Raw genomic sequence first — 18,252 nt, 5'->3', positions numbered from 1 at the left:
AGTTTTCCGGTGAACATCTCTCCGCCTCGCCGCTTCGCTGGTGAATGGACATCAGTATCCTGATTCTCTGCAGCACGATATATATATATATATATATATATATATATATCTAAAAGAGCCACTTACATGTTCGCATCTTTTTCAAGATGTCGTTCCGTAAGTGTTCATTGTTGTTACTGTGTCCTATCTAATAAAATATTTTTTACAAAATGCATTAAAGAATTCAGTACTTGTTGCAAATAAACAAGATGCTCAAACATTCTCAAAAAAGAGCCCTTTTCTCTTCAAAGCACACACATTATGCGCAACCGCTTCCCTATGGTGAGCGATGCATTATATCATACGGTGAGCAAACCAAATTGCCCCCTGTCCTATTACACGGACGCATGGCGAGCCCTAGCGGGCATTTCCGAATGGGTGGTAAAAACGATCAAACATGGTTATAATTATCAAATGTGAAAGCCGGTCACCCCATTTTCACAGCGTTCTGTCTTCCACAGTTTTATCCTAAGACGCGCCTGTGTTATGAGCTGAAATACACAATCTCATGAAAAACGCGATAGAGATTGTGCCAAATTGTCAAGCACAAAAAGAGTTTTACAGCCGTTATTTTCTTGTCCCAAAGAAAGACAGCGTACTTCGGCTAATCCTGGATCTGAGACATTTCAATCGCGGTTATAAAGCACCCATTCAAAATGCTTACTCTGAAACAGATCTTATCGCATATACGCCCACACAATTGGTTTGCGTCGATAGATCTGAGGGATGCGTACTTTCATATCCAAATTGTGGCAAATTACAACACCACAGAATCTTTTTCAGATTCGCGTTCGAGGGAACAGCATATCAATTCAAAGTCCTGTCCTTCGGGCTGTATCTGGTTCCTCGCACATTCACAAAGTGCATCGATGTGGTACTCATCCCTCTGACACTGAGCGGTATACGCATATTGAACTACCTCGACGATTGGCTGTTACTGGCGCAATCAGAGGCTCTGTTATGCCAGCACAGAGACTTACTGCTTCAGCATCTAAACAGCTTGGGCCTCAATGTAAACTGGCTGAAAAGCACGCTCTCTCCCAGCCAAAAAAATCTCCTTTTTGGGAATCCGCCTTGACTCCACGAGCGGGCGCACGCACCTCACGAGCGTGCGCATTCAGGCCATTCTACAATGTCTGTCTCAGTTCAAACTGGGGAGAACACTTCCACTGAAGCTGTTTCAGAAAGCATTGGGACTTATGACGGCGGCATCAGCCATCATCCCATTAGGTCACTTAACATGACAGTTGTGGCATATATAAACCGCCAAGGTGGAATTCATTCACTGCCACTGTTGAGACTGACGTGGCACCTCCTCCTATGGAGCGAGCATCATCTCCTCTCCCTGAAAGCGACATATGTCCCAGGCCGCCTGAATTACGGTGCAGACCTACTATCATGCCAAGGGGTAATACCGGCCGATTGGAGACTTCATCCTCAAACAGTGTTGAGGATTTGGGAAATATTCAGCAAAGCAGAAATCGACCTATTTGCCTCAGTGGAGAATGCCCACTGTCCGCTTTGGTATTCGAAGTCCCAAGCCCCATTGGGAATGGATGCAATGGCACACAAATGGCCAGTGAAATGCAAATATGCATTTCCTCCGATATGCCTGATCCACCCATATGCAAAGTCTGAGAGGACAAGGAAACCAGCCATGGTTTCCAGAACTGATGGAGATGCTATGCAGCTCACCATGGGAAATACCACTGAGGAGGGATCTCCTCTCTCAGCCACAGGGCACAATCTGGCAGCCCCAGCTGTGGAACCTGCATGTGTGGCCCCTGAACGGGGTGCTCTACACGTGCCAGAATTGACGCATTCAGTCATGAACACCATTTTACAAGCCAGAGCACCATCCACAAGACACATCTATGCACTAAAATGGAAGGTTTTCACTGATTGGTGTCACTGTCCTATACATGAAATTCTAATATAGCTTCAAGAGCGATTAGACGCAGGACTCACCCAGTCAACGCTCAAAGTGTATGTGGCAACTATATCTGCATATCACGCACATGAAACCGACGCCTCTATAGGCAAGCATGAATTAATTATAAAGTTCCTTAAAGGAGCAAGACGATTAAACCTACCTCGACCGACTACAGTCCCGACTTGGGACTTAACTTTAGTCCCAAAATATCTCGCAGGGCCCCCCTTCGAGCCTTTGGACTCTGTTGATTTGTGCATGCTCTCCATTAAAACCGCACTACTGCTGGCTCTGAACTCAGTAAAACAGGAAGGTGACCTGCATGCACTATCAGTCAACAATTCATGTCTGGAGTTTGGCCCCATTCTTTCAAGAGCCACTGTCAAACCCAGGAAAGGCTATGTACCCAAGGTTCTGATCACACTCTTCAAAGCGCAGGTGGTTCACCTTCAGGCTTTCTTCCCTCCTCCATTTAATTCAGATGAGGAACAATCATTGCATTTGTTATGCCTGTGTGGACACTACACACATACATTGAGTGTACATGCCAGTTTAGACTGTCTGATCAGCCCTTTGTGTTCTATGGAGGATGCACAAAAGGAATATCCGTCTAAGTAAAGACTTTCTCACTGGATTGTCGATGCAATTAACCTGGCTTACGAGCCGCTGGGTCAGACTTGCCCAATTGGTGTTAAAGCACTCTCAACTAGAGGCGTGGCCTCCTCATGGGCATGGACGAATGGTGTGTCCTTACAAGACATATGTTTTGCAGCAGGATGGTCCTCTCAAAACACATTCACAAGGTTTTATAACCTAGATGTAACGTCTCTTTCTTCACAAGTCATCTCTGTTAAGAGCACTTACTATTCATTGGCCATATATATATATATATATACATACACACTTCTGCCTTTCCCCTTAAGTACGGGCTCCCTATCATTTACACAACAGCCTGCATTCAGGCCGTTATAAATACCATAAAGTCACAAGCACTTTCATTATATATAAACTCCCTTCCCGATTGGTTTCATAAGGAGTTAATTATACTATATGACTATAGTTCATATATTCGTTATGAGCGCTTATGAGCATGAAGTTATGTTGTGTAGTGCGGCGTGATGGATTCTGTTCACCGTATGCGTTAATACGCAATGTCAAGTGAACTGTATCGTAAGGGAACATCTCGGTTGCATATGTAACCTCGGTTCCCTGAGAAGAAGGGAACGAGACACTGCGAATGCTAGCCGCACTACAAGACTCAGAGTTCTTGAGGCAAGAGCGATGTGCTCCATTTCCTCAGAATTTCTGACTGAGAACAAGGTGTCTGTGCACCTGTTTTTATAGCGGTAAGTTTCTCGCCAAAACAGGCAGGGCTCAAACACCATAGCCAATATTAAAATTGTGTTATTATTGTAGTACTTTCTTGTGGATGTTCTCGGGGCTTAATCCTAAAAGACTAATGGAATATGGATGTTCGTGTTTTGCGTATCCCAAGCAGGGAACACAGTTCTTTCACCAAGTCAGAATCAAACTGCCGACCTTGGTCAGTGTGCAAACTTTGGGGCACACCATGTTGGCTCACGTAGTCTTCAAACAAGCATTTGGCAACAGTGGTTGCACATTGATCAGGAACTGCATAGAGGTTTAGGTACTTGGTAAAATAATCCATTACTACAAGAACATACCGATTTCCTTTCTGTGTAATGGGCAACTCAGTTAGATCAGCAGCAATTTTCTCAAAAGGCAGGCTTGTGATTATGTTTTGCATTGGGGCCTGCTGATGAGGTGTTTGAGGCCTCCTTGATTCACAAGCCTGACACTGGTCACACCACTGTGTAATATCCTTAGATATTTGGGGCCAGTAGCATCTCACTAGAGCACGTTGCAATGTCTTTTGTGCACTGAAATGTCCAGAGAGTGAATGACCATGTAAAGTCTCAAACACATTATGCTGTAGTGCAGGTGGAACTACAACCTGCAGTATCGGTTCACCTGGTGGAGGTCTGACTCTACGGCAAAGAACAGAATCCACAAAGATAAGCCTTGGAAACTCTTTCCAGAAATGCCTAAGTCCGTTAGAGGGGCCTTTAAGCGTTACATATGGGGGTCTCTTCTTTGTTAACACCCATTCAGAGACAATGCAAAGTAGAAATAGCATTGACTGTCTGTGCTGCTGAATTTTCTCTCACAGCAGACGAAAATGGCTGTACCAATCTGGCTGCCTGGCGTGCTCGTTCAGCTTGAGTAGCGACTTGGAAGGCATCTTTAAAAGTTTTCACTCCCCACTCATGGCTCTTAATCTGAAGTTCTTGATCTAAACCAGATATAAATCTTGAAAGCTTCATGTATTCAGAAGAATTTTGTTCAAAATCTGGAAAAGCTTCTTTGACCAGTCGACATATGTCTGCAGCATTCACTTCCATCGGTTCATTAGGTGATTTGTGGTGTGAATTTGGAAATGTTTGAAAAGATGCAATCACATCCTTTTGACCAAATGCATCTTGTAACTGTTGTTTCGTGGCAACAAAAGAGCGTTGAATTTCAGGTGGAAAATTGTCTCAAAAAATTAACAGTTCAGGTGGCAATCTAGTGGGCAACTCTGCTGCTAACACTGCATCCAAATCAGCACTGCTATCTTTATAGAGAGCCTCTTGAATGACCTCATAACGAAGAGCCCACAGCTGAAAGGACTCACTGCCGTCGTTGCGAAATGGCGGCTGTAAAGAAATGTCCTTTGGAGCGGTTTGTGCGCAGCGTGTCCGCGAGGCATGAGCACTATTTTCCCGCAGCACTGATGCTTCCTCGTCCGACATCACTGAAGTTCGTTCACGGCACAGCCTTGAATATCCGACAAAAACCACCGCTGCCACCAGTGTAATACTTGCTTGTAGGTGTTCTCGGGACTTAATCCTAAAAGACTAAAGGAATATTAAAATAAAACCCTCGGACACAGATGAGTTCTTTTCTTAGCTTCTTTATCTTTTCTTTTTTTTCTCTCTCTCCTTTACCATCCACCCATCATAATAAAAGGCCTCACAACAACATAATTTACAACACAGAATAAATACTGCTGAATTAACATTACATATTGAAATACAACATCAGCATTCATCTTTTAACATAATTTGTTCAACTCTTACATTATTATAGAGAGGCTTCAGATCGTGTATGAAGGCACTCCCCATATGTGTTAATAAAATGTCTTGTTCCCTTCGTCTCAGGGAACAGTTGCTGCGCATGTTACTCCTGTAAAAGATTATATTAATAAATAAAAAATACGTTTTTTATTTATTAAAAAACCGGTCTATGTGGCTGCATATTCTGCATCACCCTAATTTTTTTTTAACAACTGAATTTTATAAGGTTGTTATGCAAATAGCAAATAAGAATAATAAAATCACTTATTCTGAAACGTAAATAAAAAAAAACAACAAAAATAAAACACGGCACGCTAGGCACGTTCTGCACGTGCACTCAAGCCTGTTAAACCGTGTCCGTTCAGCAGAGAGCGCCCGTGGGTTTGTTTGGAGAGATCAATGTGAGTATGGAACGCCAGGCAGTTCAAATATACGCGAATTTTAACACGTAGACAACGCGTCAACAACACGTTGTTTGCACGTTGTTCACGTGTTGTCGACGCGTTGTCTACGTGTTAACTTTTCGCGCGTTGTTTACGTGTTGTTAACGCATTAACAACACGTTGATTTCATGTGATTCTGAGCCATTTGGCCACTTGTCCAGTTTGAAGGGGTGAGTGTTGCACTTTTCCATTGGCTGCTGAGTTGTAGGGTTAAACCATTTCTGTAAACCTGGGGGATTTGCCTGCCACTATTTAACATACTAAGGATCCTCTAATTTCTTGGTCCTTTTCTTTTGTGTGTAGCCTATACAAATGTAATATTTGGATTGCAGTTTTAAGACTTAAAATAAATTGTAAAGTTATAAACTATTTTCATATATAAATTGCCTCCTTTTGCTCCACTACTGTCTCTTTTGATAAAAAAAAAAAACCAACAAAAAACACATTAGTGGAAATTCTTTTACACCATTCATCAATCTTTAGTTTTATATCATTACATCAACAATTGTGTGGCTGCAAAGTTACAACAGTGGTACTTAAATGTTGGTTTAGGATACAGACCATTGTAATAAATATGCATTTGGAAAACATGAAACTACTCTGAACATTTTTATTGAATGTAGGTTATGACCAGCAGGGGGGCATACTAGACTAGCCTATACCCTTAATCCCGAAGAAATGGTAAAATAATTGGGACGACGTCCTGATTTTAACCAGGTGCTTGGGGTGGGAAACCGTTAACAATTTAATATCGACTAAGTCTTAATTGATAGATCATAAAGCAACGAGCAAGCACCGTGTGAATACTGCTGAAGCTGCCTACTTAGCCATTTCATAAACAGAAAAGGTTACAATCCGCATCTGACTCAACATCAAAAACACCCACAGAGCTAGACAATCATGAGTTTTTTTGTTTTATTCGTAAACATAAAAGATATCATCAATTGCCCATCACCCAGTCATTGGCCCATGGGTTTATAATGCAATCCAATAAAACACCACCAGAATAAATAACCAGAGATCAATCAAGATCTCCCTGACAAAATCTCAAAAAATATATTATATCCTTCATAAACATTTATTTCAGGGCAATTTTATTGAGTTCATATTGTTAGGTCCAGACCCTGTAAATGCCAAGAGTGAAAGTAACCCCTACAGCCATAGACTGCTCATGTGCAGGATTAGCACATTTTCTGATGTGTAAAGAGGACATGGTATGATATAAAGTCTGGCATTTCCCCACAATAGCGTATTGCAGCAGTGCATTTCAAGAAAGATGGAGTTGCTTGAGGTGAAAGTAGAGAAGACATGGGCTTGAACTCAGACTGTTAGGACATCTGTATGGGTAACTGTTTACATGGTGCAGAAAGGCATTAAATACAAAGAAATATCAGACTGAGATTAAGACTGCAACGGATAGCAAAGAGAACGTGACTAGTGCTTTGTCTTCTCGGCCTTTTTGATGTAGGCGAGGAGAACCAAGGGATGAGAGGTGTCTCAGAAGGACGATCTCTCCTGTTTGCAGCATCCATGGAGAGGGTGGATATTCTGATGGGGTCTGGCTGCTGCGGTCTTCTCCGTTTAAACTCTTCCTACACACTGGACATCCTGTGTGGCCATAGAACAGAATATAGATTACATTAGCTTTGGGCAGTTTTCTCACAAGAGTTTTAACAAGTGGACTCCTTAATTTAGTCCTATTTCACACAATGCTCATGCTGTTCTTTGACCATTGTCTGGCAAGTCAAATATAGCTCAGCAAAATCCCCCACTGCTAATGTTAAATGACTGGTATAGTAGGTCAACTTCAGCATGGGTGATTCATTCTGCATTTAGCATCTAATAAATGTATAGTTGATTGTAATTTTACATTCCTTTAAGGCAATTCTAAAGGTAAAGCTGGCAAAATTCTATACAAGAGCTTATTGTTCTGTGCCATTAACCTCCATTCCTCTCCAAAAACTATTAACACATTAATTAGCCACATATTTGCACTGGGCAACACGGTTCCTTCATTACAATAAACAATAGGAAATGTTTATTTTGAGTCGACCCCTCATAAATGTTTCTACCAGGTAGCCAAAGCATATTCTAAATTCCTTTAGGTCCTAATACCTGAATGAGCACTGTGAATATCATATAAAGTACTAAATGTTAAGGATCTGTTGTGAGTTTATTTTACAAAAGCTCAACTTAGTTATGACTCACCATTTCCAGCCATGGTACTCTACATTATGAATGAAAGAAGTGGTTACAGGGTAGCTGTCTGACTGGCTCTCCCACTGCAAAGTTCTCTCTGTGCACTGGACATTCCATATAGCGATCTACAAGAGAAAAATAAATGTTTATCAATACCCCTGTGGTTAGTAGGCGTGGGAATAAGTAAATAAATCAATACTTTGATGCATTGCAGAAGTGGATGATTCTGAATCGATTCACAAATCAATTTCCTAAATGTTAATTGGTAACTTAATGTTGACAGAACAAAAGTGGCAGAACTTGGAAGTGCAGCACAAGACAGTTGGTGGTGTGCACATAACAAACCAGTGCCCCCATTCGGCACATCGCCGCTTCTGAATTATGACTGCCGCTACAAAAAATTCACACGGTTATTATCAAAGTGCAACTAACAGACTGTATATAAAAGCAACTAATGATTCACTCGCACACTTTGCGAGCACGGTAACATTCAACAACTGGCTAGCTCCCTCTCCTCATTCTTCAAAGGACACCTACAGTCAGGTCCATAAATATTGGGACATCGACACAATTCTAATCTTTTTGGCTCTATACACCACCACAATGGATTTGAAATGAAACGAACAAGATGTGCTTTAACTGCAGACTTTCAGCTTTAATTTGAGGGTATTTACATCCAAATCAGGTGAACAGTGTAGGAATTACAACAGTTTGTATATGTGCCTCCCACTTAAGGGACCAAAAGTAATGGGACAGATTAACAATCATAAATCAAACTTTCACGTTTTAATACTTGGTTGCAAATCCTTTGCAGTCAATTACAGCCTGAAGTCTGGAACGCATAGACATCACCAGACGCTGGGTTTCATCCCTGGTGATGCTCTGCCAGGCCAGTTCCTGCTTGTTCTTGGGGCATTTTCCCTTCAGTTTTGTCTTCAGCAAGTGAAATGCATGCTCAATCGGATTCAGGTCAGGTGATTGACTTGGCCATTGCATAACATTCCACTTCTTTCCCTTAAACTCTATGGTTGCTTTCGCAGTATGCTTCGGTTCATTGTCCATCTGTACTGTGAAGCACCGTCCAATGAGTTCTGAAGCATTTGTGATCCCCAGAGCCACCACCATTGTGTCCTTGAGCAAGGCACTTAACTCCGGATTGCTCTGGGGGGATTGTCCCTGTAATAAGTGCTCTGTAAGTCGCTTTGGATAAAAGCGTCTGCCAAATGCATAAATGTAAAGCGCAATTTTGTACGTAATGCAGTGTTTTAAACAATGGCAGCGTAACAGTGGCGCGTGGCCCGGGGGGGTGGGGGTTGGTGGCAGTCGATATTGACTAGTAGCTATGTACACTGTGCTAACCTCGGCCACCCAGCTGCAGGCTATTCTTAACATAACTATCCTTATTAACTAGGCTCCGTACATGCTTACTAATTTAATTGAAAGTGGGTCTCAGAAATTGACAGCATGGTGTTGGACAGATTTGTGCAGCCGTGTTCATACTAACGTTAACCATTCAACTTCGGATTGATTCACTAATCTTCTCTGCACGGAAAAGTCGGCAACAATCCTTCCTACAGCGCATGATCATGTTTTGATCCAGACTGCACAAAGAGGGGCTGTTTACAGACGGGTGAGCGTTCCATAGAGGTGCCGAGCGAATATATGCGCGCGCGCGCGCGCACACACACACACACACACACACCTCGTAATTAAGTAACATAAAAGGACACCGCAATTTATAAAAACCTGTTGACAGTTCAATAGACTAGGAAAAACTTTACAAAAATCCTGAATATTAACTTGTCCTAACAACATGCATCTGTTCAGGATCTGTGCTTGTTTATTCTGATGTCATCATAGTTAATCAGATCCACAAGTCATGCACACCAGTACGGCAAAAACAAATTCCTATTTGCATGCAGAATATTCACTCATAAAAGTGAGCGAAATGCTTGCACTGTAGAGCCCTGTAAATTATTCTGTTAGTTGAGTGTTTAGTCTCACTGTAACCAATTTATCATCTGCATATACCTGATGAGCTTGTGGTTCCATCTATGTGCCACAGCGAAACACTACAACGCATATGTAATTAAATATACATTTTTGTGGTTGGAATGTTTCCATATCAGGATGGAGGAGGAGACCAACTCTGAAAGTTGCAAGTCTTGTTTACTCCCGTCGCCTTGGTCCTCTAATGGGAGTATTTTGACTGAACATCCTCAGCCTGAAAAAGTGACAGAAAATGTGAGACCGGGAAATGTTATGGCATATCCATAACTAATGGCAAGTGGTTAATTAATGTTAAGATAGGTCTATTAAATATTATACATGCAAGGTGGCCATTTAAGGACATCCTCGGCTGCTTTAACCATAAGATGTACTATGTTAAACTTAGATGGCGCTTGTCTGCAGTGAGGCAAATTCCCAGTCTAATAAAGCGCTATTAATCCTTCATCATGGTGTGCTACAACCAAACTGAAAGGAAACCGTTTTGGCTGAATACAAAAGTCATGTAAAGCATCTCATAAATTTTATATGGAAAATCCAGCTCCTTGCTCCTGCCTGACAAAGGACAACTAAACCGGTCAACTGATCTAAACATGATACAACATCACACAAATTTGACCAAATAGAGCTACAACTGATGGGTGACAAACGACAGAATGACCACCATATAGCTACAGTCGGTGGCTGTTCACAGTTGGGGGCCTGGCCAGGGGGGAAGCGATCCTTTCCCAAAGCATGGAAATACTTAAATAGCGCAGTTTTTAAACTCACGTGGTGATGTCAACAAGGTGTCATGTCTTATACAGAGATCTTGCGGTCACTTGACAAAGAATGCTACATTCAATAATTAAACAGAATCAATAATAAGGTTACTAGAAGGCAGGATGAAAGTTAGATAACGTTAATGCAAGACCATAATTCCACTGCCATCAATAAATATTTTAAACTGAGCTGCTGAGTGTGAGTGCGGTCCTTTATTAAAATCTTTAACAGCAGAAATGTTTCTATTTAAAGGTGTCATTTCCACGCATAGCATTTTTGTTAGCATGCTACATAATTAGGCTAATGTTGGTAAACACTACAACACACACTTCAATCTGTCTCCCCAATTAAATTCACCGAGACATCACAGAATATTTTATTAACACTACTTTAACATGATTTACTTAAATTACTCCAAACGTTTATTATGGTTAACTTAAGAGGAAACTCCAATAACGTTAATAAAGTTGCATGAGGAACGCGAACTTAACATTAACACTTTTGAAACACACGGTGAATTGGGGTCCTTTACAGATATTTCCCAGCTAATTCAAAGTACTTGCCTTTGTACAAGACTCTCAGAGAACTCTGCTGCTCATGTCTGTTCTGAATTCGTTCAATTATATGATTATATCTGTTACTCATATAATCTGTAATCTGTAATCTTCGCGATTCAACATACTGCACCGTCCGCATCCAAACGACCGGGCTGAAGCAAGCAGCAGGTCTCAAGCAGAGATCAAAGAGGCTGCAAATGAGTGGAGGAGGGGAGGCAGTGTTGTGATTGGCTGCAGCTTAACAAGCAATTAAGCAGCCTGTAACTGACTTACACTAGTATTACAACACTAGAAACCAGTATCAGAAGCTCCAAATGTTTAAGTTCATATGCACTGATTTTAGGTAGTTAAAAATGATTGGAATATAGCCTACCTAATTTATTATAAGTGTTCTGATGTAAGATGTAAGACATAATCACAAATTGTGTAATTATAATAATTTACTGAGAATTCAGTATAATCAAAACTGAGTTGAAGCAGCCAAATATGAGCAGATCTAGTCTAGGCAATGAGTGAGTGTATGGGAGGGAGTCCTTCTGATAGGCCACAGCTTAACAATTCTATCATGCTGCCTGCAACAGTTGCTCTACTTGGTTGGTTAAACCCAAATGCCAACCTATTGTAGCCATCAATGATTGTCTACTAGAGCCATTATCAATTAATGAACTATTTTCCATCATATATTAAAGATTGATTTATTCAACAAGATATCAACATTAAAAAAAAGTTACCCAATGATGTTATTCTGGCCACCTTAGATGTGGAAAGCCTCTACACAAATATCTTCCTTGTAAGAGGTTTTGAGGCTCTTGAGTATTATTTAAGACTGCACCGAGGAAGCACTACCACCGTACATTTATTTGTGAGCTGATTTGGTCCTTAAACTGAACTACTTCTCCTTCATTGAAGTTTTCTTCCTACAATGTAAAGGAACATTGATGGGTTCTACTTTTGCATCGGAATATGCTAATTTATATGTTTTTGAGTCATTCTACCAAACGGGTGCCATTTACACTTTGACATTTAATTTTTTTTCATGAAGAACAAGCTTTGTTTTTTTTTTTTTTTTTTTTACTTACAAGTTGAAAGATATGTTAATCCTCCAAAAAAAAACATATTTTCCTATCTCAGGCACAAAATCCTTATTAATATTATCCTTTTTATTCAGGCAAGGGAGCCTTTCTTGTACCACCCCGTTACGGACAATATGTACGCCATTAGAGTAGTAAAACAAGAAATAGATTTTTAAAATCTAATGTTTTCCTAATAGTGAAATGTCCCTTTTTTGGAAACCATCAATAGAAAGTCTGTAATTTAATAATTTATTTTATTCTTAGAGTTTTTTATCTTGAAATATGAATTTGACATTTCAATGGCCTCATTGTTTGTACTGAAAAAACAAATTCACTTAAAAAATACAAATAAAGTTACATTTATCTGATTAGTCCACACAACAAGAACATCATTCAACATTAATTTCTGTAACATTTCATTTCCTTTCCATAAAATTTTAACAAAATGACCCTGTGACGGGGTGGTAACTGATGTGGCGGGGTGGTTCACTGTGACAGGGTGGTATGGACAAAGTATTTCTCTATATGATCTGCTGGTTTTAACCTTTATAAAACTGGGGGATGGGAAACATTAAAATTGGAGATGTAATGGAAAACTTTGGTCATGCTCTGAATACCTGAAAAGAGCATCATAATGGTGAATGGGAGTGTCACATCCACACATCACTCTAAACTACAAAAAAAGCTGCTCAAAAGTACCCAAAGAGGTTGGATGAACGTTTAATGGAAAAAGATACAAAGATATTATTTGAGAACATTGCTATTACATTCAGAAATGGGGATGCAAACTTTAGAACCAATGATATTTTGAACATTTTACAATAAAATTATTAACAAACAATTTTTGAACAATTTATTCCTTGTAATAATGAAAGAAAATTTTCTAGACTTTGATCATATACATCACGATACTTTTTTCATTCAACTGTATATAAAAAAGGTAATGATGAGTGAGTGAAAGAGATAGTGAGTGAGTGATGAGTGACTGAAAGAGATAGTGAGTGAGTGAGTGAGTGATTGAAAGAGATAGTGAGTGAGTGAGTGAGTGATTGAAAGAGATAGTGAGTGAGTGAGTGAGTGATTGAAAGAGATAGTGAGTGAGTGAGTGAGTGAGTGAGTGAGTGAGTGACTGAAAGAGATAGTGAGTGAGTGAGTGATTGAAAGAGATAGTGAGTGAGTGAGTGAGTGAGTGATTGAAAGAGATAGTGAATGAATGAGTGAGTGAGTGACTGAAAGAGATAGTGAGTGAGTGACTGAAAGAGATAGTGAGTGAGTGAGTGAGTGAGTGAGTGAGTGACTGAAAGAGATAGTGAGTGAGTGAGTGAGTGAGTGAGTGAGTGAGTGACTGAAAGAGATAGTGAGTGATGAGTGACTGAAAGAGATAGTGAGTGAGTGACTGAAAGAGATAGTGAGTGAGTGAGTGGAGTGAGTGATTGAAAGAGATAGTGAGTGAGTGAGTGATGAGTGACTGAAAGAGATAGTGAGTGAGTGAGTGAGTGATTGAAAGAGATAGTGAATGAATGAGTGAGTGAGTGACTGAAAGAGATAGTGAGTGAGTGACTGAAAGAGATAGTGAGTGAGTGAGTGAGTGAGTGAGTGAGTGAGTGAGTGAGTGAGTGATTGAAAGAGATAGTGAGTGAGTGAGTGATGAGTGACTGAAAGAGATAGTGAGTGAGTGAGTGAGTGATTGAAAGAGATAGTGAGTGAGTGACTGAGTGAGTGAGTGACTGAAAGAGATAGTGAGTGAGTGAGTGACAGACTGAAAGATATAGTGAGTGAGTGATGAGTGACTGAAAGAAAGAGATAGTGAGTGAGTGAGTGACTGACTGAAAGATATAGTGAGTGAGTGAGTGAGTGAGTGAGTGAGTGAGTGAGTGACTGAAGGATATAGTGAGTGACTGAAAGATATAGTGAGTGAGTGAGTGAGTGATTGAAAGAGATAGTGAGTGAGTGAGTGAGTGAGTGATGAGTGATTGAAAGAGATAGTGAGTGAGTGAGTGATGAGTGACTGAAAGAGATAGTGAGTGAGTGAGTGAGTGAGTGAGTGAGTGAGTGATTGAAAGAGATAGTGAGTGAGTGATGAGTGACTGAAAGAGATAGTGAGTGAGTGAGTGATTGAAAGAGATAGTGAGTGAGTGACTGACTGAAAGATATAGTGAGTGAGTGAGTGAGTGAGTGAGTGAGTGAGTGACTGAAGGATATAGTGAGTGAGTGAGTGAGTGAGTGAGTGAGTGAAAGATATAGTGAGTGAGTGAGTGAGTGAGTGAGTGATGAGTGAGTGACTGACTGACTGAAAGATATAGTGAGTGAGTGAGTGAGTGAGTCAGTGAGTGACTGACTGAAAGATATAGTGAGTGAGTGAGTGAGTGAGTGAGTGAGTGACTGAAAGAGATAGTAAGTGATGAGTGTGTGAGTGAGTGAACCAAACAGGGTTAAGTTAACAGAAAATAAATTGATTAGCCTATATTAGAATCCTTGATTTCACACATCCTCACATTCAAACGGGAAGCAGAACCACCCTATCACATCCCTTACCACCACGTCACAATAAATCATGTGATGGGGTGGTAAATTTCATCCCAAAATGGCTGCAGATCTCACATGTGGTCAAATTCCTCACACAGAATAAATGCATTCAATCTGAAATATTATAATATAATTTTCTTTGCATTAATAATGTAAAAAAGTAATAAAAGTTTTCCCTATCTATTTTGCATGACGGGGTGGTTGGTTTGAGCTTGACGGACACTGCCTAACATGAAAAAGCAACAAATAAACAAAGTAAAAGAATGTCAGTACTTGGCTTCTTTTGTTTGTGGTGGCTACAAGGCTCAAATTATGTCATTTCCACTTTGTGATGTGATTTAAAGCAGTGGTATATTATTTAAAGATAAAACAAGTTAGTGTGACAGGTGGTAAGTCAAACTGAGGGACGCACACAAATCATAAAATATTTACCAAAAAATATGATTTATTTTGAATAAATATATCTTATATATACAGGGACACACATAAAATCCTGAAAATAATAAATGTTTGAAAAAAATGTATAACTTATTTGGTGATATTTTAGATGCAAGTGTCATGTTGGTCAACACGGACATGTGAAATTGGCTATGTGCTAATGAAAAATGATTAAAAATAGTATGTTACTCTTTAAGAATAGTATTTTTATCATATATCATGTTAACAAGAACACTTGTTAACATGATATATTTAATAACTTTAAGCTTTGGAAACACTTTTTTTGTGCCTTTTGCATCTCATCAAACGTTGCGGACACAAATGGCAGCCGTTTCATGGGATAACTATTTTACACAGTTATGTTTTAACACTAACAGACACCTCCTGACCTTACGTTCTCAGTTAAATATGATCATAAACGTTTGTCTTTTTTGGATATGTGGATCAAATTATGCAGTGGCATAAACAGATAAGACTACAATCTGCCTAGCCAGCAGTGCTCATCGAGCTCTGGAATATGGTTTACCCAAGAGCTCAAATGTCATTCTAATGAGGAACTAATTGATAAAGCTGCTGCAATGAAAAATAAAGCTTTCGGGACAGAGCCTACTCTTTACAGTGTGTTGATGAGGCTTACCAAGGTGCATTAAAATTCTAGTTTGATCTTTTACAAAAAAGTGTCAAATAGGGTAAAAGTTACTCTGTCAGAACACTATTCTTAAACACTGGCCTATTTTGGCCTCTGATCAAGCATAAGCATTAGCATACCCAGCATTTTAAGGATCCTCCCCTCTTTGTCTATAGAAGAGGTCCTAACTTATGCAACAAGCTGGTGCAGGACTAACATTAAGGCAGGTCCTAAACAGAATATTTTAGCTCCTCTAAATGATGTGAATAATCCATCTGGCAATTGTGCCCAGTGCCAAACAACAAGTGAAGATCCTCAATGTGGATTGTGATATGTGTTGTGCTGTAATCCAAGATGTTTCTTTTCTTCATCTCTCATGTACAGTTTAGGGTCTATGGTTTGTGGTGCCCCTCACCTGATAACTCTCCATTAGCCCTTTGTTCTGAGATGCTTTTTTCTTATAGATCTGGGGACTTCTGATGGCTCAAGCCTGATCCCTCTCAAATCCCCATTTACATTGTGATTAGATTGTATTGTACTATTATCAGGGGCAAGTAAGGCTTCTAATGGCATGCATGACAGTACGCCATTCAGTACTCAAAACCTCAATTCCCAGGAAGTGGAGCCTCTGTCTTCAGAGTTTGCAAATAGACTTACAGTCTATTGGCGTGCACAGATGTGTTGGTACTGCCAGTGACTGGAATGTGATTGGTTATTTCTGCCTGTCTATCCAGTGTTGAGTTATGTATGCTCTGATGAAGGTCTGTTAGACCGAAAGCTTAACAAACTGATACACTGCATAGATTTAAGTGTGCTGATATCTCTTTTATCAGTTTGGACTCATTGATGCTTCCAGCACCTTAGCAAAAATTAAGCCGGGTGGAGGAGTGGTCATCCTGTTTTATTTCTGTCTCTGATAATAAAACAGTGAAAAGACATGGACTGATTTATTAAAGTGCAATTTAAACTTTTATTTTGTATTTATATAGTTATTTATGACTGATATAGTGTATGGATTTGATGACTGTTGTCAAGGCTTTTAGGCTTGGAGACACTTCAAGATGGATTTACTTTCAACATGCTTAATACACGGCATAGTTTCTGTCTTACAGGTTCTCACTAATATAAGCTTCAAAATACATAAGACTTGATGCACTGGATTTTTCATTCCCACAGTATCTCCAATATGCCGCATTCGCTCATTCATACTAAACAAAAACTTGCAGCATAATCCCACAACCATGCTTTCACATAGTGATGCGATTTTCCGGAACCAGCTGTGTGACAGAAAAAGACCCAACAGACACAACACCAGCATGCCGGCTGTGGATTTTCACACAGACATTGTTCCATCTCTGTTACTACTCATGTTCCTGGCGCAAAGGTGGATCAAATCAGACCCCCCTTTCACGCTCCGTACCTTTCATATAGCGAGACAATACTCCCAGAAAATAATGCAGTGTGAAAACAGCTATGGATAGCCAGACTCATGATTTAATTGCCAAAAAATTAAATGAGAAGTCTGATGATATTTAACAAGGGCCATCAGACCATTTGCACAATATTGGGCACAATTAAAACTGTTGAACCACATTAATATATATAATGTATTATGTATAAATAGGCTGTAACTGGCTAAACACTTACTTCTCAGGTTTTAGGCTTTAATAAGAATTTTAAGCATGACCTTGGAGTATGGCACATTAGTGTACATCTGCTGTCAGGAAAGTCAAATCAGTTACTATCTGACCTAATTACAAACTTTCATTCTAATCCCGACAGTCTTTGGAAGGCTATACATTTCATCAAAATGGGTAATATCACATGTGTACATATGTCTGAGTGCTTAATATCTAAACAAAAAGAGGTCCGGTTAGGTTTTAACAAGCCCCATAATTAGTCACAATGTGCCCTCTGCTGGTCAAAGCCCTACATTAAATTAAAATGCTGAAAAAGGTTCATGTTGTTTTCCAAAGACATATACAGTATTTATTACAATGGTCTGTATCTTACACCAACATTAAATGAGTACCACTGCTGTTAGTTTTTCCCCGCACAACTGTTAATATTTTTTAAGATATAAAACTAAAGTTTACGAATGCTGTAAAAAGCATGAATTCCCTCTAATGTGTTTGTTTACCAAAATAGGCAGTAAAGGAGCAAAAGGAGGCAATTTATCATGATGAAAATAATAATAATAATTTATTTTAAGTCCTAAAACTGCAATCCTAATATTACATCTGTATAGGCTACACACAAAAGGAAGAAAAAGACCAAGAAATTAGAGGATCTTAGTACGTTAAATAGTGGCAGACAAACCCCCCCAGGCTTACAGAAATGGTTTAACCCTACAACTCAGCAGCCAATGGAAAAGTGCAACACTCACCCCTTCAAACTGGACAAGTGGCCAAATGGCTCAGAATCACATGAAATCAACACGTTGTTTACGTGTTGTTAACACGTTGTCAACGCGTTAACAACACGTTGTTAACACGTAAACAACACGTTAACAA

Source organism: Xyrauchen texanus, chromosome 5, assembly GCF_025860055.1.
Source record: "Xyrauchen texanus isolate HMW12.3.18 chromosome 5, RBS_HiC_50CHRs, whole genome shotgun sequence".
Classification (NCBI taxonomy): Eukaryota; Metazoa; Chordata; class Actinopteri; order Cypriniformes; family Catostomidae; genus Xyrauchen; species Xyrauchen texanus.
The sequence above is the reverse complement of the archived record's forward strand: the minus strand, read 5'-3'. Positions refer to the sequence as shown.